This window comes from Hemicordylus capensis, chromosome 2 (assembly GCF_027244095.1).
Source record: "Hemicordylus capensis ecotype Gifberg chromosome 2, rHemCap1.1.pri, whole genome shotgun sequence".
In the NCBI taxonomy this organism is placed as follows: Eukaryota; Metazoa; Chordata; class Lepidosauria; order Squamata; family Cordylidae; genus Hemicordylus; species Hemicordylus capensis.
In genome coordinates, this window is record NC_069658.1 from 103,437,600 (window position 1) to 103,448,260 (window position 10,661).

Below are 10,661 nucleotides of genomic sequence, written 5' to 3' on the forward strand. Positions count from 1 at the left end.
ATGGGGCTGTAGCTCATGGCAGAGTATCTGCTTTGCATGCAGAAGGCCCCAGGATCAATCCCTGGTAGCACCTCTATGTAGCGCTGGGAGAGACCCCTGCCTGAAACCTTGGAGAGCCGCTGCCAGTTAGTGTAGACAATACTGAGCTAGATGGACCAAGGGTCTGACTCAGTATAAGGCAGCTTCCTGTGTTCCTATGTGTGCTCTGGGGTATGTGGTCAATTTGAAACATGTCCAGATCACTGAGGGGATCATTAGAGAGAGCAGTGGTAGGCTATTGCTCCCCCCGCCCCCTTGGCATGGAATTATTCCTGATAATCATCTGTACGTCTGGTTATTATTGTTTAAAGAAATAACCAAAAAATGCTCTTACAATGCATTGCTTTAATAAAAAATAATTACTCTTGCATATATCTAAGAGGAAATCTTTGGATCATGTTGTGAGTCTTGCCCTACTCTGCATAATGCTGTTTCTGCTCTCATCACTGAGACCTGACATGTTTCAAACTATGTTTGCCTGGACAGGGTACAGTACTACACTCCCACCCTATCAGTACAGCATGTGTTTGCTTTAAAACTGTGCAGCCCTCCTTTTTTCCCATCACATGAACATAAATGCACTCTTAGCTGATTTACAGGGCCATTTTTCAACTTTTAGCCTTGAAAAGTACTTGCAGTGAAGCAGAAAACTGCCATTCCGACCATGTTTAGTATCACTACAGTTCTTGTACTCTCAATACGTTGTGTTGGTACAGCTACATTTCAGCTGCCATCTGGTGTTAGACTGTAACTTATATATGTCTTGCATCGGCGTTCTGCTTGGCAGAGGGTAATAGTCACAGAATTCAATTTTTCTTCATGAGATCACCAGTTTGGAAAATGATCCAGGTTAGCTGTGTCCAATAATCCTTATTTTGGGACGAGTCTGCAGTGCTGTCAGTAAAATGTGTGCTGTAGCTCCGGCAGATACTGAGGGTCAGCTAACCATGTCATAAAACTCCTATTATATTGTAATTGACATCTCATTGGCTTGCATGAGACATGGATACTGAACTACATCATTATCCTTTAGAGTTTCTTCAGTGGAAGAAAAGCATTCATTTGCAGGCTTATAAGAGCAGGTGTGCAGTGCTGCTTGTCCCTGTTCATGCATACTGAGAAGACGTTGATTTTTACACCTGCAGCTGATTTTTACACCTTACACATGCATACTGAGAAGACGTTGGTTTTTACACTTGCAGCTTCAGCTCTGTACTGTTCAAAAGTTTTAACTTTATCTTCTTAGATAAACACATTTCAGACATCATTAGACCAAATACATTAGAATATATTTTACCTTGGATAATCTAAGACTTTACTCAGTTTGTAGTACAAATGGTAAAGATATGGCAGCTTTTAAAGTTCTTGCTCTTACATTTGAAATGCAAAATATTTTGAAACATGGATTTGAAAGTGTGGATTACTATTTGATCATATCTCTCTCTCTCATTATAGAGCTAAAAAATGATAGAGTGCCAGTACAGGGCCATAGTAGCTGCAGTAGGAATCCAACACTGCAGTAGGAATCCAGCAATGTCAGTTACACAGGTTGGCAGTGGGCTAACCAGCTATCGTCACTCTGAGCATAATAGCCAGAAGACATGGTGGACTGGGAACCGGAGGTTGGAACTTGGAATGTGAAACAGGACTTGGTAGGCAATACAGGGAGCAGACAGTCTGAGGCTGGAGGGAACCAGTAGGAACCAGCTATGGGGCAAAGTAGACATTATGACAGCACAACTCAGATTTTAGCATGTGGGTTGTACCAAATTCCTTTAAAGTGTAGATGGGGGTGGGTGGGTAGGATCTAAAGCCCAGCATAGACGGGGGAGGGGGAGGGGAGTGCTGAATCAATGATCCACCTGGACCTTTCACATTGAAATCATGACCTCTCAATGGCTTTTTCTCTTTGTCGAGTTATTTCTGACCTCAGATCTTCACAGGGAATAGAGAGAAAAAAACAGTTGGGGGCAGATGGTTGTGGGGAAAACCATGGAAGTGGAGAAAGTCTTCCGCAAACACCCCTTCCTTTCCATGCTGAAATTTAAATTTCCCCAACCCCGGCTTATAGAAATTTGTCAGCAACCCACAGGTCTGTCACTGTCACATTTAGGCTGTTTCTATATTAACTATTGCTCAGGAAACTATTGCTATTCTATATTAACACAATTGCTTCAGAACCATTTATAGGGATCTAGGCCAGCAGGAACCAATCAGTCTCTTTCCCTGCATGCCAGGCCTCTGAGTAGCTCAACAGGGAGGAGATACTGGCTAGGCTGAAGACCAGCTGCTCCTGGCATAGAAAGAGCAAATGAACATTGCAAGAACACTGCAAAATTAGTACAATCTAGTAGCAAAATTAGTACAGTCTAGTGGCAGATTAATCCTGCATCATTTTGCAATATTTTAAAAGACAGAATCAATGTAGTATTGTAGAAAAAGGTGACAATGTCTATTAGAAGCATGCACCTTGTTCTGTCTTCTTAATGATTTCCCAATTGCATGCTTTCCATTGTGTCTTCCCATCATGTTCCTCCATTGCTCTTTTCTGATACAATGAAGGCAGCTTTTACTAATGGCATACTAGTTTTTAAAAAAGCATTCAGTGATGATGATGCTGGCGTACTGGCTGGAGCAAAGAAATTTAAGGCAAGTCTGGTTCATAGGAGTGAAAGTGAAGTGAATTCTTCATGGTGCACATGCTTGTCCTGGTTAATTTAAAGCATGTGTTCACTGGAAAAGCATACACAGCATCACACAATAGGCTCATAAGCTGCCTAAAGGCCATTGCTTGCTTTGATCTGGGTTATTGTTCCTTTGCCAGACAGAGGCACTGTGAGGAGCCAACTTTAGAAGCAACCACTTCGGAATCCGTACAGCACATTTATTATGTCTGAGGCAGGTGTGATGTAAACGTGCTTTGTATTGGGTAAAGATTAGGTAAAGCTAGAGGGAGGAATGGATAGATCGCAGCGAGTATTTTGGCATCACATAATGCCATTTGAAAACACTTTTGCATTCAGGCTGAAGCCATGATGATAATTTATCGGTGGGGTTAGCAAATCCCGTTTTCCCAGATTTTACAATATTTCTTTCTTTTTTATCTTGTGGAACAGCAATTCTAAATATTTTTGGTAGACACAGTCTGGCCCTTTCCAATGTGTGTCAGGCCTGAGTTACTTGGAAGAGTTGAAGAAGGTGAAACTTGTAATTGGATCTGCTCTTTTGCAATAGATCTCAATTGTTTTGACTTGTGACTGTTCTATATTGAAACATGGGCTTATATGCAGCAAATATATAATGTGCTCCCCATTTCCCGGAATGAAGTGAGACATTCCAGGGGTAGCACTGCCTGGGTTTGTCTTCCTTTGGAAGAGAGATCTCTGGAGGCTTATAGTGTGTTTTTGTAATATTTCGTTTGTTTACAAATATGCATGCAGAGCATCATTGGAAGTGAATGGCATGTGCTCCTACCAGGCAGTAAATCTGCTGCCTCCCAGGGAGACAACAAAGTGTCTTCAGAGACTGCTGTTAGCTTGGCCTCTCTGTCTCTCATCCAGTCTGTCTGTATCTGACTCCAAAACTGCAAACTGCAACTTCACTCGTAGCTTACCAGGGCTGGCCCATCCACATAGGCAACCTAGGCAGTCGCCTAGAACACCACATTTTAAGAGGTGTCACCACACCAACTCAGCTGCCACCCCTGCTAGGCCTGAGCAATGACCTTTTCACTCAGTGTTTATCCATACTAAGCAATAACTATTTTAAGAGAGCAATAACTGTTTTGCCCTCTTGCATTTGCCACTGAAGACGAAAATAAGGCAGTTCACCCTATCAAAAATGGAGTAGGGCAAGGGTCCCATCCAGCTTTGGGAGCTGTTCATATTCCTGGTTTTCGATTGTGTGTGAGCAAACAACTAGGTAGGAGGAGGGGGAGTGGTTGTGTGCAAGGCAGGATTTGGGTAGGATGATGCCATCCTGCCCAGCTCTCATACCCAGTGTGTTAATAAGGTAGGAGGAAAATCCACCCTACCCAGCTTCTCAAACACACACAGTCGCTCCCCCTCCTCCTACCTAATTGTTTTCTCACACATGAGAGACTGGCTGAGGGGAGACTGTCTGAAGGGAGACTGGCTGAGGGAGGGAGTGAACAATGTAGAGTGCAGATGCTCTGTGTGGGATAAGCTAGTATGATAAGGTTTTATCAGAATGCTGGTGCTTTGGGGCAGCAAAAGGTGATACCATACATACATGCTGACAATGTCTTAGCATATAGTTATACTGGAAACATATACTAACAAGATAGCTGATTATTAATATAGCAGTACCAATAGTTTGCAGTACTAGGATATGTGAAAACCTGCATACAGGTATTAGGTGACATTAATTTACTAGCAGCTGCCAAGGTTCTTATTACACAATTAGCTAATATGAAAATAAAGTCTAGGTGGTAATTATTAGTGGTCCGAAATTAACATTTATGTTATATTATGGAAGAGAAGAAATAAAGTGTGAGATCTTGCAGGAAGTTAAAATGTCTTTGCTTATTGGGAAAGTAGTAATAGAGGTGGCATGCTTGGATGGATAGATATGATAATGTTATAATGGAGAATTATTATTATAGACAGCGATGCATTTTAAGTACTTCTATATCACCTCATTAATAGATGCAGTAAGCCTGTTTGAGGAAACATACTTTTGAAAATAACAAGTGTTAACAACAACAAGAAGAGTATTCTGCAGTGATTTATAGCACACCAGCACCATTACAAAATAAGTAATATTCTCACTGCTCAGGAGGGTAACTGTGACACTGCTGTATGTGCCTGAGTCCAAGAGGTTCCACTCTCTACATATTTGTTAAGAATTTTCCTTTGAATGAGAAAAGTAAAAGCATTTGTTTAAAGAGGCAACTGTCGTGTTTATTATGCAGATTCAGGGCACACTAAGTTACAATTAATACAATATTTTGTTTAACAGTATGTTTATATTAAGTAATATTTACTGAGCTTTCTGCCTCTTTGCCCTGAGGTTTCCTTTGAAAGCATCCTGAACTTTTATTGATATAGATTTCTAACTTGCCATGTCAGTTCAGGCAATAACCATATTTGTTGATCTGAACAGAACAGATGTGATGATATGGAGTTCCGTTTGTCACTTTAATTGTAGTTCAGGGATAGAAGTGACAGCAAAAACTGCACAGCAGTGGGTAGAATATAAAATAAGTAAATGTATTTATCATGGATTTCTAGTCACAGGAACAGCTTCCAGGTCACCAGTGCAGTCTACCATGTTAGTTTCCCCCACAGCCCCAGTGATGTGGCCATAGCTCAGTAACAGAGCATCTTCTTGAATGCAGAAGATCTCAGGTTCAATCCCTGGCATCTCCAGGTAGAGCTGGGAGAGACAATTGACAAATTCATGGAAGGCAGATCTATCAATGGCAGCTAGTCTGGTGGCTATAGGCCACCTGCAGCCTCAGAGGCAAGATGCCTCTCAATACCAGTTGCAGGGGAGAAACAGCAGGAGAGAGGACATACCCTCACCTCTTGCCTATGAGCTTCTCAGAGGCATCTGGTGGGCCACTGTGTGAAACAGGATACTGGACTACATAAGACTTGGGCCTGATCCAGCAGGAATGTTCCTATGGTCTTATAGAGTCCTGCCTCAAACCTCAGAGAACCACTGTCAGTCAGTGTAGACAATAACAATGGTCTGACTTGTCATAAGGCAGCTTCCTATGTTCCTAATTTTAAGGTTAGGTTAGTGAAACTGACCATGTCCTCAAAGTACAGCTCCAGAAGAGCTGTTCACAAGAATGGGGTGGGATGTTTCATTTATGGCTAGTAAGATGGACTCCTGATAATGTGCAAGATGAATTATTCTGTACCAAACTCTCAACATTCATATGACTGTTGAGATGCAATCCAGCAGAGTTAAGGCTTATTATAAACCCCCGTTGATTTCAATGAGAATGCACCTGCCTAACTCTTACTCACTCTGTCTCTCTGGCTGAAATAATAGTGCTTAACTTTGACTGGATCGTGTCTGTAGTTTTTAATAAGGATTCTTTTTATTTATGAACATTTTGATCTGCACAGAACTTTCCTTCATACTATGAAAGACCACCAATTAGTTCTGGCATATATGAGAAGTTGAGACATTAGAGCTTCACTGAAGCCTGTGTTAAAGTAATCTTTTCCCCTCTCACTTGCTGAATGAGCATTTTGGAACTTCTGTTTCTCTCTGAAACAACTTTGTCATGTTGTCAACTCCTCTTCAGTTACAGCTAGACAAATAAATAAAACAAAAATACCCCCCCCCCATTTCTGCTCTCCTTCCCACAACCAGATGAAAGGACTTGATTAACACGTTCCACATTTGGGCCTCTCTTCACACTTTCTCTGTCTCTGGTCTGTATTTGTCTGGTTACAGAGGAAACAGTTCCTTCCAATGAAGAAATTTAACAAGGGGAAAAACTAACATCAGGCCCCCTTTTAGATCTCCATCTTCAGAAAGTAATCAGCCCAGCTGTGGTTTTTTACTTTCTTTTCACAAACTCTTTCCAGATCATTCCAAGATTGTTTTCATTCAGTACAGAGGAAACAGGAGAAACATTACACAGCTACTTCTCTGACTTTTGATCTTATCTAATCACAGGATATCTCCATGATTATTTGTAGCTTCTTTCTAAGAAGAGATTTCAAGGGCCTATCTTTTGTTTTGTCTTAATCTGTTGATTTTAGTGTATTCTGCATAGAATTAGCAGTCTAAAATGGAAGCTGATCCCTTTGATCAGGAATACAAACTGGCTGGATAATTACTGTAGCATAGCCAGAACATGAGTGCTAATCCCACTGCTAGCACTGAATTTGTCCCTCAATGAACAATAGCCCTGAAACATCCATGACATTAAAAAATGTGGTAATCAGTCCATCAACTCCCGTGCTCAAGAGCAGCCCTCATAATGGGCTGCCTGGGCTTTCAATGCCCCAGTACAGAGCTGACAGAGCTTAAAGCCTACTCCAAGCACACACACACCTTCTCACTTCCTGCCATACCCAACATAGCTGCCACACTGGAGCTGTTGCCTGCAGCTCTCCCTGCCTTGCCTGCTCAACCCCACCAGGACCCAAACAGCCTGGAACCATTTCACCCCTACTCCCTTCCAGTGAAGATGGAAGCCCCGAAGAAGGGATGCTGTACTCTCTGCTGGATTCCACAGGGCCACACAGCCAACCAGGTAAGGTGGCATCCTCACAAGTTTAGAGCTTGCTTTGATATTTCAAACTTGAACATTCTCTTTCCTATCTGTGGCACTAGCCAATGACAGCCCCCAGCATGCATGGCTGGTGCTGGCTACAGAAGAAGAGAACTGTATCCACCTTCTGTTCTCTTATGTAATCGAAAAGCCTCCAGTTTTAATCTTCAGGGTTGTCAAGGTATCTTAAAAAGCACAATCCACCCAAATTTAAGTAGTTTAAATTTTCCTTTCAGTTTAATGATATTTAAATATAAGCTTAACTCTCCCACTGTAATAAATGGAGCTTAAAACTGCCTAAACTGGACCATGCCTAATGCATTTTGTAATATAAATAATAATTTTTAAAATATTTTAACATGAGTTGCAATACATTTGCATTTTTCTAAAATTCCCTCTCTAATTATAAAGAAATGTATGTTTGGTTTGAAGCGTGAATTTCTTGCTTAACTACACATTCAGAAACTGTGGCACAAACACCAAAAATGTTGCAAATTGAACATTCAACCTAGAACTTATTTTTCCCTCCTTTACATTAAAAAACATTCACCCATGTTGCTGTCCACATGTTGCTGGGAGTGCTGTCTACACCCGCACACAATTCCTTCTCAGGGAGCCAGGACAACACATCCTGAACTCCGGGTATCTCACAATGCATCGTGTGCTGAGCACAGTGCATTGGGGATTCCCCCAGGGGACAGGCGCTCTTGGAGCTTGTCTTTGTGTCTCCTTGAGCTGAACGCTGCTTGAAGAGACACACGAGCAGGAAGCTCAGATTAAGGGAGCGCTCACTCCTTAACCCCGACTAGGAGCTGGGCTAAAAAGCCGGGCTGGGAAGTGCTGCCCCGCTGGGATCGGACCTGATCCTGTTGGTCACGCACAGCCTAACCCAGCCGGCCTTCCCTAGCCCAATAACTTTTATACCGTCTCCTTGGTCACAGCTGTACACCTCTAATTCCAGATGCTTTAAGATCTGATTTCTCTCCATTTGTCTTCTTCCACTATGTCATAGCTTGTTCATCACTTCTTCCCTAGTTTTGTGCACCCCTAATTGGTCATTGCCTCCTGCTCATGTGCCTGATACATGTTGCTTTCCTTTATTCCACTACATGTCACCTGTGGTTTCTTGTTTTTCTGATCCATGTGGAAATCCCCCCTTGACCCATTTATGTTGTAAGGCCTAATATGTTATCCAATTGCTATCTGTCTACCAGTATTGCCACATCTTGAGCTCGGAAATGCCCATCAGCAACATTGACAGTAGGAGGGCAAAAGGTCAGTTAGTCCTATATTCCCATGTGCAGCCTGAAGGTTTGGCTAAGCTAAAGTTTCTACCTTCCCTAATCATTAATTATTTCTAATATACTGCTAATAATAAAATAATGCAACTTATCTTCTAACAAGGGGAAGGAGATCCACCCAACCAGTAGCTACTGGTTGGTCCTATTTTCTCTAGAGGGCCCCAGGGCTGGCATCAGCAGTGAACACCCTGGGACTATGGGCCCCAGCAGTTGACTGAAGGTGCCACATGCTGCCCCCAGATCTGGCTACACTGTTCAGTAAACTTGTGCTTGCTTATAGTCACAGTCCAACTTCCCTTTTATGGAAAGATAAAGACAGAGTTGGGGAAGAAACTTGGATTTATATTTTGATAGTTCTGTTGAGCATCTTTAGATATTTTTGGCATGCTCAGAAGCAGCAGGGTGGCACAATCTGAGAAGTAACATGTTTTCTGACACTCCACCTCTACATCATGTGGCAAACATACATCTCAGTAGGCAATGTAGCATGCTGTCCCTGCTGTTGAACCATAGTGACCTCTAAATCTTTCAACCATTTTTTTTTAAACTTATTGGTTGACAGTCGAGAAGTTTCCTGCTGTTCCATTATTGCTGGGTCACAGCAGAAGTTCTGAGCAACTTACTTATTTGTGTGATGGTTCTATAATGTATCCATTTATTTCCATGGCCTCTAGTTCTTAGACATTATGATGCTTAGAAAAAGTATTATACTAAAGCAATTTCATTTGCAAATGATAATGGTTTGGAATAGGAAATGAGTGACCAACTGCTGGGATAAATAAGACTATTTCTTTAGTTCCCTCTACTGCAGTGAGAGGGCCAAAGCGCTAATTAATTAATTAGTGTGATTAATCAATTCATTTATTTATAGATTAAAATGGTGGATTTTAATTGGAGCTGACGGCTGTGAAAGAGTGTTCTGTGTTGATGTCGTTGTGAATTACATAGATTTTGGCTCAGGCAATAGGTTTACAAATAATTTCTTATTTCTCAAATACAAAAGTATTTGTTCTGTTTGACTGAGAGTCATTCCTCAAAAATATCACCTCTGTGGACAATGAACATGCAGAAATGTTTGGTTATCAAAGCAAAACAGTAAAATTACATTTTTAATTGGCTGACATTTCTATTATTTCCCTATATATTGTCACCTTTTGTCTTACTCCTTGGAGGTGGAGTAGCACTGTACGTTAAAGAAGGGATAGAATCTAACAAGCTAGAAAACCTAGGAGGACCAGAGTCCTCCTCAGAAACCCTGTGGGTGATAATACATGGCCTGATAGGATATGTGTTACTGGGGAACGTGTTATTGCCCTCGAGATCAAAATGCTGACAGTGATGGGGAGTTGCAGAAGGAAATCAGGGCAGCAATGGTGACCTCAATTACCCACACATAGACTGGGTAAATTCACAGTCAGGTAATGACAAAGAGATCAAATTTCTAGATGTGCTGAATGACTGTGTCCTAGAACAGCTGGTCTTCGAACCAACCAGAAAGAAGGCGACCTTGGACTTAATTCTGAGTGGCACCCAAGACCTGGTGCATGATGTCAATGTCATGGACCCCTTAAGGAACTGTGACCATCGTACAATCAAATTCAGCATACATGAGGGGAGAGAATCACCAAACAAGTCTAACACAGACACTTTGAATTTCTGAAGAGGAAACTTCTCCAACATGAGGATTATGGTGAAAAGAAAACTGAAAGGGAAAATCAGGAGAGTCACTTCACTCCAGAATGCACAGAGTTTACTCAAAACCACAATACTAGAAGTCCAGTTAGAATGTATACCAAAAAGGAGGAAAGGTATCACTAAGTCCAGGGAGGATGCCAGCATGGCTAACAGGTAAGGTCAAGGAAGCCATAAAGGAAAAGATGACTTCCTTCCGAAATTGGAAGGCCTGCCCAAATGAAGAAAACAGAAAGGAATGCAAACTCTGGCAAAAGAAATGCAAGGTGACAATAAAAGCATCAAGGGGAATAACAAAAGCTTCTTTAAATACATCAGAAGCAGGAAACCCTGCCAGGGAGGCAGTTGGACCATTAGACACTGAGGGA